Source organism: Tasmannia lanceolata, unplaced genomic scaffold (assembly GCF_043159265.1).
Source record: "Tasmannia lanceolata isolate RefF3 unplaced genomic scaffold, GAP_Taslan_0.1 ptg000021l, whole genome shotgun sequence".
In the NCBI taxonomy this organism is placed as follows: domain Eukaryota; kingdom Viridiplantae; phylum Streptophyta; class Magnoliopsida; order Canellales; family Winteraceae; genus Tasmannia; species Tasmannia lanceolata.
Window position 1 is genome coordinate 9,790,961 of NW_027518698.1, and position 17,613 is coordinate 9,808,573.

A 17,613-nucleotide genomic window follows, 5' to 3' on the forward strand; every position below is an offset into this window, starting at 1 on the left:
CGACCAATCAATATAAAGGACAACGAGAAGAGGAAGGGGTTCTGATCAGGGTTACCAGGACCAAGGCGCGGGTTCTTTTCTGGGTGTGCGGATAAGTGGGTCGAAGGGGACTAGCAGGGAGAGTAGGATTAAGTTCCTAGTCTCCTCCGTTGCTACCTCGCCTCTTTTTCCGGTTGTTATGCGGGAGCTGAGAAAAAGGATGTCTCTCCAAAAAACCCTCCTTTCTTCTTCCTTTCCCTCCTTTTTAAAGGGAGGTGCGCGGGCCTTTTTCATTTCCAGTTTTACCTCTCGGATTTGCCTTTGTAGGTCGGCTATCGGATCCATGCTGGGTGGTTGCGCCGAGGTTGCTACTTCTTCTGCCCGAGGTGGGGGCGGTTCCTGGAAGCGAGCAGTCCGGACAGGGGGAGCGCGGCTTAGCATAGCCTGCTTCCCGCTGTCTCGCTGGTGTCCCCTAGCGGTGGGGGGCAAAGGGCTATTTGCCGATGGGGACGGCGTCCGGCGGGCCGGTGCTCGTCTTTGCCTGGGATGACGCTCCCCCGGCTGTTCCTCGTCACCTTCGTCGTAGGCTTCCGTCCGGTCCTGTGTTGCCAGGGCCTCCCCGGGGCGGAAGGTTCCGGCGGAGGCAAGAGTTGGAGTAGTTCTCGGCGGAGTTCATTGAACATTTCCATGGTAGGGACCATCTGCGGTGTGCTGGAGGCGGGCTGGTGTCGGCCCGAGAGCGGTGAGTTAGGCTCCCGGGAGTTTGAGGTGTTGGTTTGTGCGCGCTGAGCCTGACTCCTGGTTATTACCCCTGTTTCTTGCTGTTGGGTGTGGTTTCTCATCGCCATAAGGCGTTCAGTACTCGACGAGTCCCACGGATGGCGCCAATATGATGGCGTCTGAATCCGGGTCTGCGATCACGAGGTCGGTAGAGGGCATCCGCGGGGTCTGCAATCACAAACAAAGGGGGTCAGGGGGTTCGGGGTGGGTCCCGGACGACCACTTCGACACCCAAGCCAGATCCTTCGACCAATCAATATAAAGGACAGCGAGCAGAGGAAGGGTTTTTTATCAGGGTTACCAGGACCAAGGCGCGGGTTCTTTTCTGGGTGTACGGATGAGTGGGTAGGAGGGGACTAGCAGGGAGAGTAGGATTAAGTTCCTAGTCTCCTCCGTTGATGCCTCGACTCTTTTTCCGGTTGTTATGCGGGAGCTGAGAAAAAGGATGTCTCTCCAAAAAAACCCTCCTTTCTTCTTCCTTTCCCTCCTTTTTAAAGGGAGGTGCGCGGGCCTTTTTCATCATTATGGAGAGAAAACCTTCCTTTGCAGGATTGGGCCGCCCCCTGCTCTGCCGGCGCGCTTGGCTTTGCCGGATATTTCCTTCCACAGCTTGTGATGATGAGGCCTGGACGGTGAGAGGGCGACACGTGTCATGATCATATGGTCTTCGCCGTTTTCCAATGCCTTTCTTCATGATGGTTATGCTCTCCTTGTGCATGGACGACACGTGGTGATATCTGAGAGCGACGCCATATTTGTGTCCCATCAGGGTACACCAATGGACAAAAAAAGTTTGTGGCCATGATTTCAGAGGCAAATGTCCTTGAAGATGGCAATGATTGGTGGATTGACTCCGGCGCGACGAGGCATGTCTGGAAAGACAAGAATTTGGTTTCATCCTATGAATTGGTTCAGGATGGAAGTGTGCTCTACATGGGCAATTCATCGACCGCAGAAGTCAAAGGAAGAGAAAAGGTGGAATTAGAATTCACATCTAGAAAATGTCTCCCTCTAACCGATGTCTATCATATACAAGAAGTTAGAAAGAATTTAGTGTATGAAAGCATTCTTAACAAGAATGGCTTCAAACTTGTATTTGAATCTAACAAATTTATTCTTTCTAAAGGGGGTACATTTGCTGGAAAGGGATATATGTATGAGGGAATGTTCAAATTGAATATCAATAAAGTGAATGTGTTTGCTTATGTTGTTGATTCTTCTTTATCTTTATGGCATAGTCGCTTAGGACATGTTAATACTAGGAAAATAGATGATATGGTTAAATTAGAATTAATTCTTAAGTATCAACATGACTTGGTAGAAATATGCAAGATATGCATGCAAACTAAGATCGTTACAAAGTCATTTCTTAAAGTTTATAAAATTAATAACTTGTTAGATCTTGTTCATAGTGATGTATGTGATATACATAGTGTCCCCACCAGAGGAGGCAAAAAATACTTTGTCACTTTCATTAATGATTATTCAAAGTACTGTTATGTATATCTCCTTAGTCACAAATAAGGGTGTCAATTTTGGCTCGGGCTCGTAAGCTCGCTCGAGCTCGGCTCGAAAAAAGTTCGGCTCGAGCTCGGCTCGAATCCTTAACGAGCCGAGCCGAGCCGGCTTGCCAGGCTCGTTAAGCTTAACGAGCCGAGCCCGATTTAGGCCAGGCTCGGCTCGGCTCGGCTCGTTAAAGCTCGTTAATAAAAACCGTATAAAATAATAGTAATAAATATAATAAAGTAGAAACAGCTGAGGTGTAATTATCATAAGTAATAACTTTTTTCCGTAATTTCCGTAATTGTCATAACGTCGGAACTTCTGTTGGTAAATTTTTAGTAATTGTAATAACTTTTTAACTTCAATCGGTAATTTTCCATTTAAAACTATACACATTCAGCTATTCACTTTTTTTTCCGTAATGATTACTTTTTTTCTTTTTTTTGCTTTTGCTAGGGGCGTTTGCATGTGCGAGAATCTCTGCAAAAATGATGTTCACATGCCCGAGAAATGCAATAGTAGAAGTTTGCTAGCAAATTTCTTTTTAATATAACGCAACCAGCCAAGCTCGATAAGGCTCGCGAGCCAAGCCGAGCCTGACCGAGCCGAGCCGAGCCGAGCCTAGTTCGAGCCCGAGCCGAGCCCGAGCCTAACCTTTGACCTTAACGAGCCGAGCCGAGCCTGGCAAAGCTCGGCTCGGCTCGGCTCGTTTACACCCCTAGTCACAAAAATAAAGTTTTAGAAAAGTTTAAAGTGTATAAAAATGAAGTAGAAAACCAATGTGGATCAAAGATTAAATGCTTAAGATCCGATAGGGGTGGTGAATATTACTTTCCTGATTTTTGTGAATCGGAAGGCATTATTCATGAAACTACTGCCCCTTATACTCAACAAAATGGAGTGGCTGAAAGAAAGAATATGACTTTAACAGAAATGATAAATGCAATGCTTGTAAACTCTGGTCTAAACAAAAGTTTTTGGGAAGAAGCTTTGCTTACGGCTTGCCACATCTTGAATAGAGTTCCAAATAAGAAATATAATATAACACCTTATGTGTTTTGGAAGAAAAGAAAACCAAACTTAAATTACCATAAAGTTTGGGGTTGTAGGGCTATAGTTAAAGTCCCTAAGCCTAAGTTAAGAAAGTTAGGAGAGAAAGGTATTGAATGTGTCTTTTCAGGATATGCCATTCACAGTAAGGCCTATAGGTTTCTAGTGATAGAACCCAATAACTATCTTGATGTAAACACTATAGTTGAGTCAAGAGATGATATTTTCTATGAAAATAGATTTACTTCTATTCCAAAGGAAGTTGAGTCTAGTACTTCCATGGCACCCCCTCTAGAACTTCAAAGAGAAGCAAGTGAAACTAGTGAAATAAGAAGAAGTAAAAGAGATCGAAAAGAAAAAAGTTTTGGTCCTGACTTTGTTACCTTTCTAGTAGAAGGAACAAGAGAAAAACTCAAAACTTCGATCATGTTAGACCTAAATATAGAAAGTGATCATAAAACCTATGAAGAAGCCATAAAATCGCAAGATGCTGCTTTTTGGAAGGAAGCAATTAATGACAAAATAAATTCAATCATGGGAAATAAGACTTGGATTTTAGTTGACCTACCTCCTGGGTCAAAACCAATAGGTTGTAAATGGATCTTCAAAAAGAAGATGAGTAGATGGATCAATAGAGAAGTTTAAGGCAAGATTAGTTGCCAAAGGGTATAAACAAAAACCTGGTATTGACTACTTTGACACTTATGCACCGGTTGCTAGGATTACAACCATTAGAGTCTTGATAGCTCTTGCTTCCATATACAAACTTCATATTCACCAAATGGATGTTAAAACTACATTCTTGAATGGTGAATTGGATGAAGAAATATACATGGAACAACCTGAAGGTTTCATATTATCAGGACAAGAGCATTAGGTTTGTAAACTAATCAAATCTTTGTATGGCCTAAAGCAAGCTCCTAAGCAATGTCATGAAAGATTTGATAAAGTTTTAGTGTCAAATGGCTATAGAATACATGAGTCAGATAAATGTATCTATAGTAAGTTTGACGGTAATATAGGTGTTATAATATGTCTATATGTTGATGACATGTTAATATTTAGTACAAATATTGAATATATTCAAAATACTAAATCATTTTTGTCTCAAACCTTTGATATGAAAGACATGGGTGCAGCAAATGTAATCTTGGGAATAAGAATCATAAGAAATAACAATGGTTTGATTCTAACTCAATCTCACTACATAGAAAATGTGCTCAAAAGGTTTAATCATTTTGAGTGTTCACCTGTTTCATCACCTATTGATCGTAGTGGGAGGCTATATCCTAATAATGGTAGGATTATTTTCCAACTAGAGTATGCTAGTGCTATTGGTAGTCTCATGTATGCTATGACATGTACATGACTAGACATAGCATTTGCAGTAGGTAAACTTAGTAGATTTACCAGTAGTCCAGGTTTTGCACATTGGAATGCAATATATAGAGTATTTAAATACTTGAAGAGGACTACGGATCATGGTTTATGCTATAGTGGGTATCCAAGAATGATAGAAGGATACACTGATGCCAGTTGGATAACTGAACGTGTAGACCATACATCAACCAGTGGGTGGATTTTCACTCTTGGTGGAGGAGCTATCTCCTGGGTTTCTAAAAAGCAAACATGCATTACTACTTCTACTATGGAGGCAGAGTTTATAGCTTTGGCTGCATGTTGTAAAGAGGCAGAATGGCTTAGGAATTCATTATTGGAAATTCCGTTATGGCCTAAACCAATGCCATCGATTTATGTCCATTGTGATAGTCAGGCCACACTATCTAGGGCATATAATCATGTTTATAATGGTAAGTCCAGACATATAGAACTTAGACATAGTACTATAAGAGAGTTACTAACCAATGGGGTTGTAACTATTAATTATGTGAGATCGAGCCAAAATTCGCCTGCCGGCATGCGCCTGTTCATTTTATTTTTCACGATCCAAAGAACCGCGGTTGACCTCCGACACCTCCCTCGAAATTAATTAAGATTCCAGTAATCTATCCGCGGTCGCCCGGTATACCCCGGTCGACCGACCCTGTCTTAAAATTATTTTTATAATTTAAATAAAACTTGTGAAAACTCACTTGATTTTCTCAATATCATTTTGTAAAATCTCTAACAAAGTTGAATCTCTAAATCGTCTTCTTATTGATGGTGGCATTACTATAAGAATACTCTTATATGTGCCTTTTCTCAAAGGCTCTTGTTGTTCTTCTCATTCACTATTAATCCATCCAAGATCACCTACAATTCTAGTTTAATATCTCGAAGAAGGGGGGAAAATAACCACATGGGCAAACAAGGGAGAGACAAGGCAAGTAGTCTCCTAGTAGTTTGAATAAAAAAATGCAACCAAATACTAGTAAATGATGTGGCACCCCAAAACCAACCTAAACATCGAGTAAACCCCAGAAATTGTGCAAACAAGCAGATCCTTGTTGTATGGAAAAACCAACCACTCGGTGGTCTACGTCCCGTGGAGTGTTAGAAGGGTCGTATAACCCCCGGGCAAAATCGCTATGCGCAGCGGAATCAAATCGCATGGTATAAAATTATTCTTCGATTTTGTCCTTAGCCTAGAATTTCTAGGAACTAGATTATATTTTGGTAATAAAATAAACAAATAAAAAACATACCTTTGTAGAAATTGCCACGAAGAAGATCGCCTGCTTGATTTACTCCCCGAATCGCCACAAACGAACTTTTTGCTGCAGACACCATAAGTTGATCCGATGGGATCCTTTGGTCTTTACACAAAGGAATAGAACAACTCTTGTTCTATTTACGGATCTGATCTAAATCAGATCTATTGGATGGGATTATCTCAATTGTAGATGGAGCTTTAATGGTGAAGAATTAGAAGTAAGAGAGAGAGAGAGAGAGAGAGAGAGAGAGAGAGAGAGAGAGAGGATGTTTCTCACTTATGAGAGGTATACCAGAAGCAATACTTCTAAAAAACGAACGTCCACCTTTTTTTTTATATTTAGTGTTTGTGTTTGCTTTGCCTTTTGAAAACCTATAATATCTCACTTAGATATTTTCTAAAACTAGTTTTCTTCCTTTTTCAAATAGAAAGCCTATAAAGTGGGGATTTCTTTTTAAAGAAAACTTGGACGTTATAGCTTGCCCAAACTTTGAAAATTGTGGGTTGCTTTTTGTTGGTTCCAAAAAGATTTCCACTTTATTCTCTTTTATTCTCTCCCTCTTTCTAGGAAACTTCTTTCTTTTATTCCCAAAAAAAAAGATATGGACCAAGATATTATATTATTTAAATAATAAGATATTAATAACAATAACATCTTCCAAATCTACCCTCAAGTGTTGGACGAAATTTCATTTTAGGGCACATCGACTAACAATCTTCCACTTGCCCTCAATATGAAATTTTTGTCCAATAGGGTTAAATTCAAATATTTATTTAATTCTGCCAATTAAATAAATGATTCTCATCCAATGAGAATGAATCTCCATCTTATAATACCCCTTTGGTTAATACTTAACCAATTTGGTATTCCCAATCTATCCCATAGTGTACATACACTATGATATCCATTCCCTTTGCATCAAATGCAATGAAACAAGTTTGTTTGTGCAATCAAATAAATGCGGGACCATATCTAATAGATACAATCGGTCATTTGAGTTGTGAGTGGGATCGTTGTAGGGATCCAACGGTCGATCCTGCAGAGCCCAATCGTGGGCCTCACTCAATCCTTTTCCATAGTTCGAAAACCACGATCGCATTGAGTCAGTGGCCTCCATCAAGACCTAACCCTGAAGATGACCGTCAAATCATCTTACCCATAATCACATACAATACGTGCAACTCCTCTCTCTGTTCTCCATCTACTGAGTTAGGTCCTACTGGGGTTGGACATATACTACCCCCTGGGTCCACTCTAGGTATACCTTTCAGTCAAGCAGCTTAGGGCCTGCAAATGCATTTGCTAAAACCAATCAAAATATTTTTGTAAAATCATTTAATAAAACATTTATCAAATCCACCTGGCCAGGTATTTTATAGGCCTGCTGCTCTGACCAAAACTGTAGATGGTACCCTCATCTATATGAGGCAAAGAATTCCTTGTCGGGTATCACTATTACTCTCATAGGTTTGTCCACGATTCCAGTACCACCCTTAAATGATTCCTAAGAGAACCATTGTAAGATGGACCAAGATAACGGGTCGGGCCCACAGATCAATAAGATCCCTCAGATCAAAGGACATGTAAATGGTCATATCTGGTGGAATAGCCTTATTATCTCCTGTCCATAGGCTTTTCCAATGAGATCCAATTCAGAGCGCGATCCCAATCGTCGCTCCCACTCTTCTTACTTAGGGTCCACTTCCCAAGTGGCTAAGATAAGTCACCCCACGACACGTGCATGTCGGCAAGACTGGTGCCGGTTGTGTACAGGAGGAGATATCCAATCTCCACCCCAACCTTTCGGTTTGTAGACTGAAAGTACATTATCCTCAGCTAAGAAAACACTTTTCTTATTTATTTTCTGCAGATCTTCAGTTGACTGGAGTTGGTTCAATAACTCAGTCAACATCATCGTCAACTTGTTCATTTGATAGGTCATCACAAACTCTTTGAATGACCTTGGTAGGGAAGCAAGAACAATGTCTATCTTTGTTTCTGCATCCATGATGGCCCCTAAGATGTCGAGTTCATTAAGAAAACCCATAAGCTTTAACATATGGTCCCTGATCGGGGTTCCCTCTACCATCTTAGTGGATACAAGGCCCTTTATCGCAATCAGTCTAGCTGTACGATTCTGCTCTCCAAATAATTATTTTAGATTAAGCATTATTTCCGCGGCTGTAGCCATTCCAACATGTTACTATTGCAGCACATTTGATATGGAGCTAAGGATATAACACTTAGCCATGATCATCAATCCATTTCTGCCTCCTGTCCCTTTCGGCATGTGGGGCATCGACAGTAGACTCTTCAGGTTCAGCAGTGGTAACAACCCAGTAAACTTTCGCAGTTGTTAAAAACAACATCAAATTCCTTTTCCAGTCAATGTAATTAGGGCTGGTTAACTTATTATCTTCTAGGATCCTAGGTAGTGGGTTGAAGGAATCTATTGATCTACATTAAATGAAAAAGGAAAGGCACACATTAGCAAGACTACCAAAATTAAGTTCATTTAATTTCATGACATATTTCCATCGGATCTGGATTTTCGATCTACGATGGTACCACACTTTGTACTTCTCATTCACGGGCCCCTTAACCTCGTGAATCAAGAAAAATTTGTAATTTCTCCAATGGGTATCAGAAACATATCCAAAACTTTGAACAAGCGGATTCTTCTAATCCGTTATGTCTCACATAATATCCGATTTTTTTTTTTGGCCTACAAGCATCGCAGTATGTTTATCCTTTGGGCTTCAATACCCTTTGTTTGGTTAAGTTAGACCTGATGAGGGTAAAAATAACCGCCCAATTAACAGGCTACACATGTCAAAGAGCCTCAAGGTAATTTCCCCGCAACCAATAAAGGACCCCTACAAAAAGCAATATTTACGGCTCACTGCCACTCGCTCAGGGGAAACATGGTAATTCACCATAAAGGAAATTATAGGTTAACCCCTGCATACTCAACAACTATAAATAGAGGTAAAATTCCAAAAGGTAAGGGACACGATTCCCAAAACTTACTATTTCCATTGAGTTTTCCTTATCTGTTGCTACCACTGACTTAAGCATCGGAGGGCCTTCCTGGAGAACACCCCTCCAGGTCGATCTTCTAACCGTTTCCTCATGTGTGTAGGTCAAAAGCAAGGCCGTCCACTCACTCTTCACCTCCAGCTCAGCCATTCACAGATTTTGACCGCAACAGATTGGCGCCATTCGTGGGACCCGAGCAAAAAGTCTCAAAGGGTCCAAAAATGGCAGGAGCTCGGAGAGGTGCACACACTAGTTCCGCTCGGGGGGCACGGTCTAACCCTAGGAGCAGAAACACCAGACAAGAAATAGCATCTCAGATCGTCACACCACCAAGAGAGGATCGATCTGAACAACCACCAGTTCAGCCTCCCCCACTGTCCACCCCGACAGCAGAACAATTCAACACTTTGATTCACCAAATGGCAAACCTGGCCGAGAACTTCGCTGTCCAAGCAAGGCCTAACAACAGACCTTAGCAATCCCGAAGAACCTCCAATGCACATGCTGAGGAACTGTCACGAAGAGATCACCGCTGCCCTACACCTGAGCACCGACCAAGAAGATCAGTACGCTCCATAACGTCTGAACATGCAAGGAGGCATCAGAGAGAGCGGTCAAGGTCAACAGACCGCCACCCTCATCACGAAGCAAAATCCAGAGGACAAACACAGCATTGTAGACACCCAATTTTGTCAAGGTGGTACTAATGATAGGTGTTGCGAGGAAGAACCTTATGACAAGTCCCAGAGCACCAGTTTGGTTTCTCTCAATCTCTCTTTAGGGTATTTTCGAAAAGAAACGATTTCAGAAAGCCGTTTTTACAACCGGAAAGCCTGTTTTTACACAGCACCTGTCTTTGCGGCAACAAAAATCCTGTTTTTACACAACATCCGCCTTTTACGGCATAAGCCGGTAAGCCCGTTTTCACACGAAATTTCAATCGAGAAGTTAACTTTGGGTCGAAAACTTCCGTTTTCAGCCAAAGTACACTTCGTTTTCCAAAAGCAAGCGATATTAGATTCATTGAAAAGTCCCTAGAACGAGGAATTCAATGGATCTCACCGCGTGTGATTTGGAATTCAATCAAAGAAGTTACGGACACTCGAAATTCCGCGATAAAAGAAAAAATCACGCTTTTCGAAAAAGCATAAGAGACGAAAGCCCGCAAGTCCCGAAAATGATGACATCATCTGGATGACATCATCCAATTTTTCGCTGGGGCGAAATTGGACTCCCAATTTCGCCCCCAGTGAAATTTGGGTGAAATTACCAAAGATAAATAGAGGGGGGGGGGTAAGGGTTAGAGGGTGGTGATGTGTGGTGAATTTTCCCATCCTCTCTCCCCTTTTTGAATTTGTATTGAACCCATGTTGAATTTCCAGAAAACCCTAGTTTACTTGCCTTTTAGAAGAGAGAAAGTAGAGAAACTCTAGGTAGCTCACACCGGGCATCGGCATTCTGCCTAAATTCAGAAGGTTCGGAGTGACATCCTCCAAATAGAGCCGTTGTTTGTCGAATTTCGTAGAACCAAGAGCTATTTTTCAATAATAGCCTCGTTGTTCTGCCGAAATCTCGGCAAACCCGAAGCCCCTTTGTCAGAATAGCGTAGTTACGCCGCCGATTCTCCGACAAGCCCTAAACCTCTTCGTCAATACAGCGCCGTTGCGCTGCCGAACTTCGGAGAACTCAAGGCCCTATTATCTAAATAGCGTTGTTGTTCTGCCAAAATCTCGGCAAAACCCGAAGTCTCTTCGTCAACACAGTGTCGTTACGCCGTCGAAATCTCCGCAACTTCGGAACTTTCTCTTTTCAGAATAGTGCAGTTACTCTGCCTATTTCTCTTCTGATTCTGGTAAATTTACATTTATTTACCAGCTTTATGTAATTTCCTTTACAAAGTAAGGTACGAGGTGGTGACATCATAAGATCTCCGTCTCACATTGCCTTAAGAACTTATGATATAAACCCCTCTACTTTTCTTTTTCTTTCCGCATTGTCTTTTCTGTTAGATTTCAGTTAACCTGATTGTGATCAGTTGCGATATCTTCCGGGACTCATATAACAACATACGATCTCAATCAGGATAACTACCGCTTATTTTTTATCTTTTTGTAAATTCACTTTATTTACATCCTGGAAATAAGCATAATCTAAGTAAAGGATAAAAAGATAAGTTATCCTGGTTAAATCCTTCGAAAAATGTCAATCTAAGTTAAGAGACCGGATTCATCTGGGCAAGAGGGGTGCCTAACACCTTCCCCGATTGTAACCATAACCCTTACCCAAATATCTGTAAGGACCATGCCTTAAACAAACAGAGCAAAATATAAGGTTCTAGGCCCAGAGCAAAAGAACCCATTTGGTTATTGTTCTTCCAACAAAATTCGAGTACCACTACTCCTTTCCTTAGAAGAACAGGCACGGGTCCTAGGCGTTAACCTAGGTGGCGAATCTGAGTTTATCTTTCTTGCGAAGTTAGGATTTCGGTCCCCAGTCCGTAAGAAACACAGATCAAATAAACACTCCCTGAAAACCTGATGTGGTGATCCCCTGCTGTCCTGTGCGCGAGGGAAAAAATCGGCTCCCACAGATTGGCGACTTTGCTGGGGATTCTGAGAAAACATGATAATCTCTTTCAGCAGACTTGTTTCCAAAATAAAAAAGGTTATAACTCTATATTAACCTAACTTGGCATTTCGAAGAATTCAACCAAATAACTTGACTTTTTTCTCCTTTATTAGGGTTATCCTTAAAGTCCAGTAGCCTTTGGGGGTATCCGCAAGTTGCAAGCATTCGGCAATTTGCGGACGCTCCTAAACGTGCAAAATAAAACAAGTGTTAGATTTACTTTTCAGTACCATATACTTGTTCTGCAGGGATTGCAAGAGCCAATGCTCAAAATTGTCGCCAATTGTGCGAAAATGCCCCAGGAGGCACCTAGGCTTACCTATTTATTTTTATGCAAACACATGCACACACCATATTTTGCATACCTATTACCCTCGAGAGTGATTAGCACTTGGAACGGATGGGTAACATTTGGGATGTCATCACCCGGATGCCGCTGATCTCACCTCCATTTGATGTGAAAGCACCACCTCTTTGCACGTCGCCCTTGTGGTGGCATTAAAACGATGATGTATTAAACTTCCCGCCGCGCTGGAGATCACTTGGCAAGGGTTGTTTGATCACTTTGGCGAGAGGGACCTTCAAGCCTTTATCACAATGCATAAGCCCAGCATACGCACGTAGATGTTACCATGCCCGCATAGGGCATGCTGAGCTTAGAGTTAGGCGAAGCCAAAACTCGTTACTCTCGATAGATGTGAGCGTCCTCCCAGAATAGGAATACACTAAACCTTTGGCCCACCTCGGGCATGTTGAGCGAATCTAGAAAGGTTTCCCCAGGTTGCCTATTCTTGCTAGGGATGTCATTACCCTAGCTCAATGCGTAAACGGTCGCAGCTCATTTGACCCAAAATTAGAGTTGTTTCCAAACCTTTAGTTTTGTCCAGAGTCGTTTTTGCAAACCCATATCATCATATTCCTTGGATAAGCAACCATTGTACCCTGGAAGGATGTTCATCTTGCGCTTAACATGCTTAAGCAAAAGACCTTCATTCTGGTTCCATCTTTCAAAGGTTATTATTTCTTTTTGAAATATTAACCCCTCAATCATCTTCCTATCCAGACCGTCTTAGTCTCAGCCTCAGCACGCTCTACTGCTTTATCGAGTCTAGCCCTGTTCTGACCATCATTATTGTCAAGACGACGAAGCTATGCCTAGATAAGTCTATCAATACACTTGTTCCGACCATCTCGGTCGAATCCTTTTTGAATCCATCCTCTCAAATAGATAGACCTCTGTTATGGTAAAAAAGCGGCAGAGCTCTTCCCAAACAAACCTGTCTTCTTGTACGAAGATAATCTTGTCATGACCACTGTTATGGTCACAGTACCCGAGCTCTGCTCAATCCAAGTCAGTCTTTTCGAAAGGTTAGACTTATTCCGACCATCCGTAATGGTCAAAGCAGTGGCAGCACTCTGTCCAAATTGTCTCTATCTTCCTCTGAGAAGATAGGCCCCTTTTCTTATCAATATCATGACCCCAATTCAAGCCATACTCAGGTCATGTTGTTTTCACTTTTGAAGACAAACCTATTCCGACTACCTTTTTTGTGGTCAAAGCGTTAGGGCTATGTTCAAATGAATATATCCTCTCATGAGAGGATATACCCAGCTAAACCTTTGTCATAATCAAAGTGTCGGACCTCTGTCCATTTGTCATCTCAAGAACCGGGTTAGATCTTTATCTAAACTCTGATCAAACTCAATATGTTCAGGGGTGTTTTCCCAGTCAGCAACCGTAGGAGCACACCTCGCTCTCAGCTCCTCGCATGTCCAGGTTCTGTCAAAGTCCTGTCAAAATTTGAGAAAATTGTAAAAAAAAACTTTTGAAATCAGGCTAGCACGGGTCTCTTGTACAAATTGTAAACGTTAATCAGACGTGTAAATAAAGAAGATAATTCCATGAAAAATCTTGTTTGAACTCTTAAATGTCTGTATGGTTCTTCCTCCTTGCGTGCAAAAGCTCTGAAACTAGTGTATGAATATTCCCATTTGCAGGTAGAAAATTCACACATTCGAAACCATTGCACTTAGAAAAGAGAAAAGATCGACCTAGGCTCATTCGCTCGCCTGGTTGATTCCATTGGCCCTCGCACACTTACTCGCCAGGCCAATCCTTGATTGACCCAGGCTCATTTGCTCGCCTGGTCGATTCCATTGGCCCTGGCACACTCGCCCGCCAGACCAATTCCTGATCGACCCAGACTCACTCGCTTGCCTAGTCTATTCCATTTGCCCTGGCCCACTCGCTCGCCAGGCCAAGCCCTCATCGACATAGGCTCACTCGCTTGCGTAGTTGATTTTATTAGCTCTGGCACACTCGCACGCCAAGCCAATCCCTGATCAACCCAGGCTCACTCACTCGCCTGGTCTATTCCATTGGCCCTAGCCCACTCGCTCGCCAGGCCAATCCCTGATCAACATAAGCTCACTCGCTTGCCTAATTGATTCCATTGGTCCTGGCACACTCGCTCTCCCGGCCAATCCCTGATCGACCCAGGCTCACTTGCTAGCCTAGTCGATTCCATTGGCCCTGGCACACTCGCTCGCCAGGCCAATCCCTGATTGACCTAGGCTCACTCGCTAGCCTAGTCGATTCCATTGGCCTTGGCACACTCGCTCGCCAGGCCAATCCCTGATTGACCCAGGCTCACTCGCTAGCCTAGTCGATTCCATTGGCCCTGGCACATTCGCTCGCCAGACCAATCCTTTATCAACATAGGCTCTCTCGCTCACCTGGTCGATTCCATTGGCCCTAACTCACTCGCTCGCCAGGCCAATTCCCAACATTTTGGTTCATTCACAAACAAGTCAATGTTCAGGTGTAACCTTTGAAACCCGAGTAAATCTGTTTGTACGCAATACTACATTCAATCAAATCAACCCATCCAAATCTAAGAGCAATTGACGATTATGCGTCTGCTCTATTCAAACCAAATCTCGCATACGATCCATCGTACCAATCATCGGATGCCACACAGGCACCCCCTTTACCAGTGTCAGTACTGGATGTCAAAACAACATCCCTCGAGGTCCCTCCCCAACCTGACTTCCGATGACCCTCCCGGCTGTTAGTAACGACGTTCACCCAAGACTTGTTCTAATGGTAGTATTTTCTAAACCCAAAAAACAGTCGGCAAGATGTTTCCACTCAATGACCTGACAACAAGATTCTTCGGTGAGGGCTGCACGCCTTAGGATCCGATGTGAGTCTTGCAAACCTATAATTAGTCCCTAGTGACAAAATTTTGTTGTCTCCTTACTTTGGCATTCAGGTGCCTTGCACCATCTACCAAAGAGGGGCATCTGTAGATACCCAATTTTGTCAAGGTGGTACTAATGATAGGTGTCGCGAGGAAGAGCCTTATGACGAGTCCTAGAGCACCAGTTCGGTTTCTCTCAATCTCTCTTTAGGCGACTCAATTTGGTATTTGGGTTGTAGGGAACTCCCACTAACCTTATTACAATAAGGGTATCCCCACAACTCCACATAGGGGTGGCCAGAACCGAACCAGAACCGAAGAACCGAACCGGAACCGAAGAACCGAACCAGAACCGAACTGTAAAAAAATATTTTTGGTCCGGTTCGGTTCCACTGATGAAGAACCGAAAAATTTCGGTTCGGTTCCGGGTCTAATGTTCTCGGTTCGGTTCCGGAACCAAAGAACCGAACTTTGAATATATATATATATATATATATATATATATATATATATATATAATATTTTTATATTTCTATTATACATATACTTAATAATATAAATTACTTATAATATTAATAAGTAATAGTTAATACTATTCTTATAATAAGAAAGTAACTTATATTATAACTTTAATTAAAAGTTTTTATAAATTATAATTAATAATTAATAATTACCCATTAGAACCGAAGAACCGAACCGGACCGAACCGATTATGTTCGGTCCGGTTCGGTTCGGTCCTACTGTGTAGTACGGTTTGGTTCGGTTCTTACGGTTCATGGAACCGAGAACCGAGAACCGAAAAAAATGAACCGAGAATCGAGAACCGAACCGGTTGGCCACCCCTAACTCCACATTACCAAACCAATGGTGAAGTTTGAGCAACTAAGTGTTTTCACACTAGGGAATTTCGCTGACCTGAAGGCGAATCATTCAAAGGGGTAAATCTTAGATATATGCCTCATCAAATGATGCTAAATATATCAGCAACATCAGCGTGCATGTCCGTCCTTGGTTGAATAAAAAACTGCCATCATCCGCCAGACTATCTGAAGCATTTCCATGCCACGGTTGATTCGATCCGTCCGTCAGCTTCCAAGTCAACGATCTGATCATCAATTGAGCTTATTTGAACATGAAAGAAACTACCCTAGTATCCTACACTAGCCTAGGTAATCTTTACATCATGATAAAATCTCCATGGGAAACCAGTTGTCCACGCAACTGCCCAGAGGGAGTAATAATAATTAAATAAAATTAAAATTAATGCATCGCGGACAATATGTGGGACAAACAACGAATGAGAAGATAAATAACTTGCACATCAACACATAAAATCATAAATTAACTCGTGCTTTTAGGCCACAAGTTGAGGTCCAAACTCCCTTTCTGCCCAATATTTTACCTTTAGCGATTATTTCGCACTTTTAATGGGGTGACTAATTTTTAATTAATACACAACCATTCTGATTTCCATTAGAATCGTCATAAAACACTTTTATATGATCTAAAAAATCACCATAAAAAATTTTGCGCAAAAACAAGGTTGTTTGTTTGGAAATTTTTTGTCTTGTACCGAGGACACAATTCGGATAGCATGACCTTTCGGATAATTTTGAGTGGGATTCAATTATCCGAAAGACTTATTATGGTTCTGATCATGGTTTGAAATTTCAACCGAAATCCTTCGGATTTTAATCAACACCGACACCGAAATCCGAAATGGCCGAAACTTACATAATTTCGGTAGAAATTTTGGACAAAATATTATTTTTTAATTCCTTTAAAAAATTTCAGCCGAAAATTACCAAAAATTTGGCCCAGAAAAACGACATTTCGAGGGTTTGTACCAAAATTTCGGTTTCGGTTAGGTCCGAAATTTATGCCGAAACCAAAATTTCAAACCATGGTTCTGATCATGCTACAAACTCTCCTAGACATTGTTTGACCATCCCTGGGTTACAGGTTTTTCAGACTTGTTTGGGGTCAAGATCAAAAACCCGTTTCAATTTTTGCACAAAAATTCCAGCAATTCCAACAAATTACATGCGACTTTGAAAAACCATATCTCCCAATCCACTTGTTGAATTTTGATGATTCTTAATGCGTTTGATTCGTATTCGAGTATACTATCCAACCATCAAACCATGGTTCTGATCATGCAACAAACTCTCCAAGACATTGTTTGACCATCCCTGGGTTACAGGTTTTTCAGACTTGTTTGGGGTCAAGATCAAAAACTCGTTTCAATTTTTGCACAAAAATTCCAGCAATTCCAACAAATTACATGCTACTTTGAAAAACCATATCTCCCAATCCACCTGTTGAATTTTGATGATTCTTAATGCGTTTGATTCGTATTCGAGTATACTATCCAACCATGTAAAGCGATCATCAGAAAAAAACCAACAAGCAAATCAGATCCGCTGTTTTCTCAAAATAGTTCTATGTCTATTAAAATCACACAGAGACTAGGAACCTCGGATAGCAGGGATAAACGTCCGGGCTCACAGCGGGTAACCGCACGATCTATCTTTGGTTCGTTAGCCTCTAATCTATTCCCTAGTTTGCTCTGATACCACTTGTTAGAAGGGTCGTATAACCCCCGGGCAAAATCACTATGCGCAGCGGAATCAAACCAGATAGTATAAAAATTATTCTTCGATTTTGCCCTTAGCCTAGAGTTTCTATGAACTAGATTATATTTTGGTGATAAAATAAACAGATAAAAAACATACCTTTGTAGAAATTACCACGAAGAAGATCGTCTGTTTGATCTA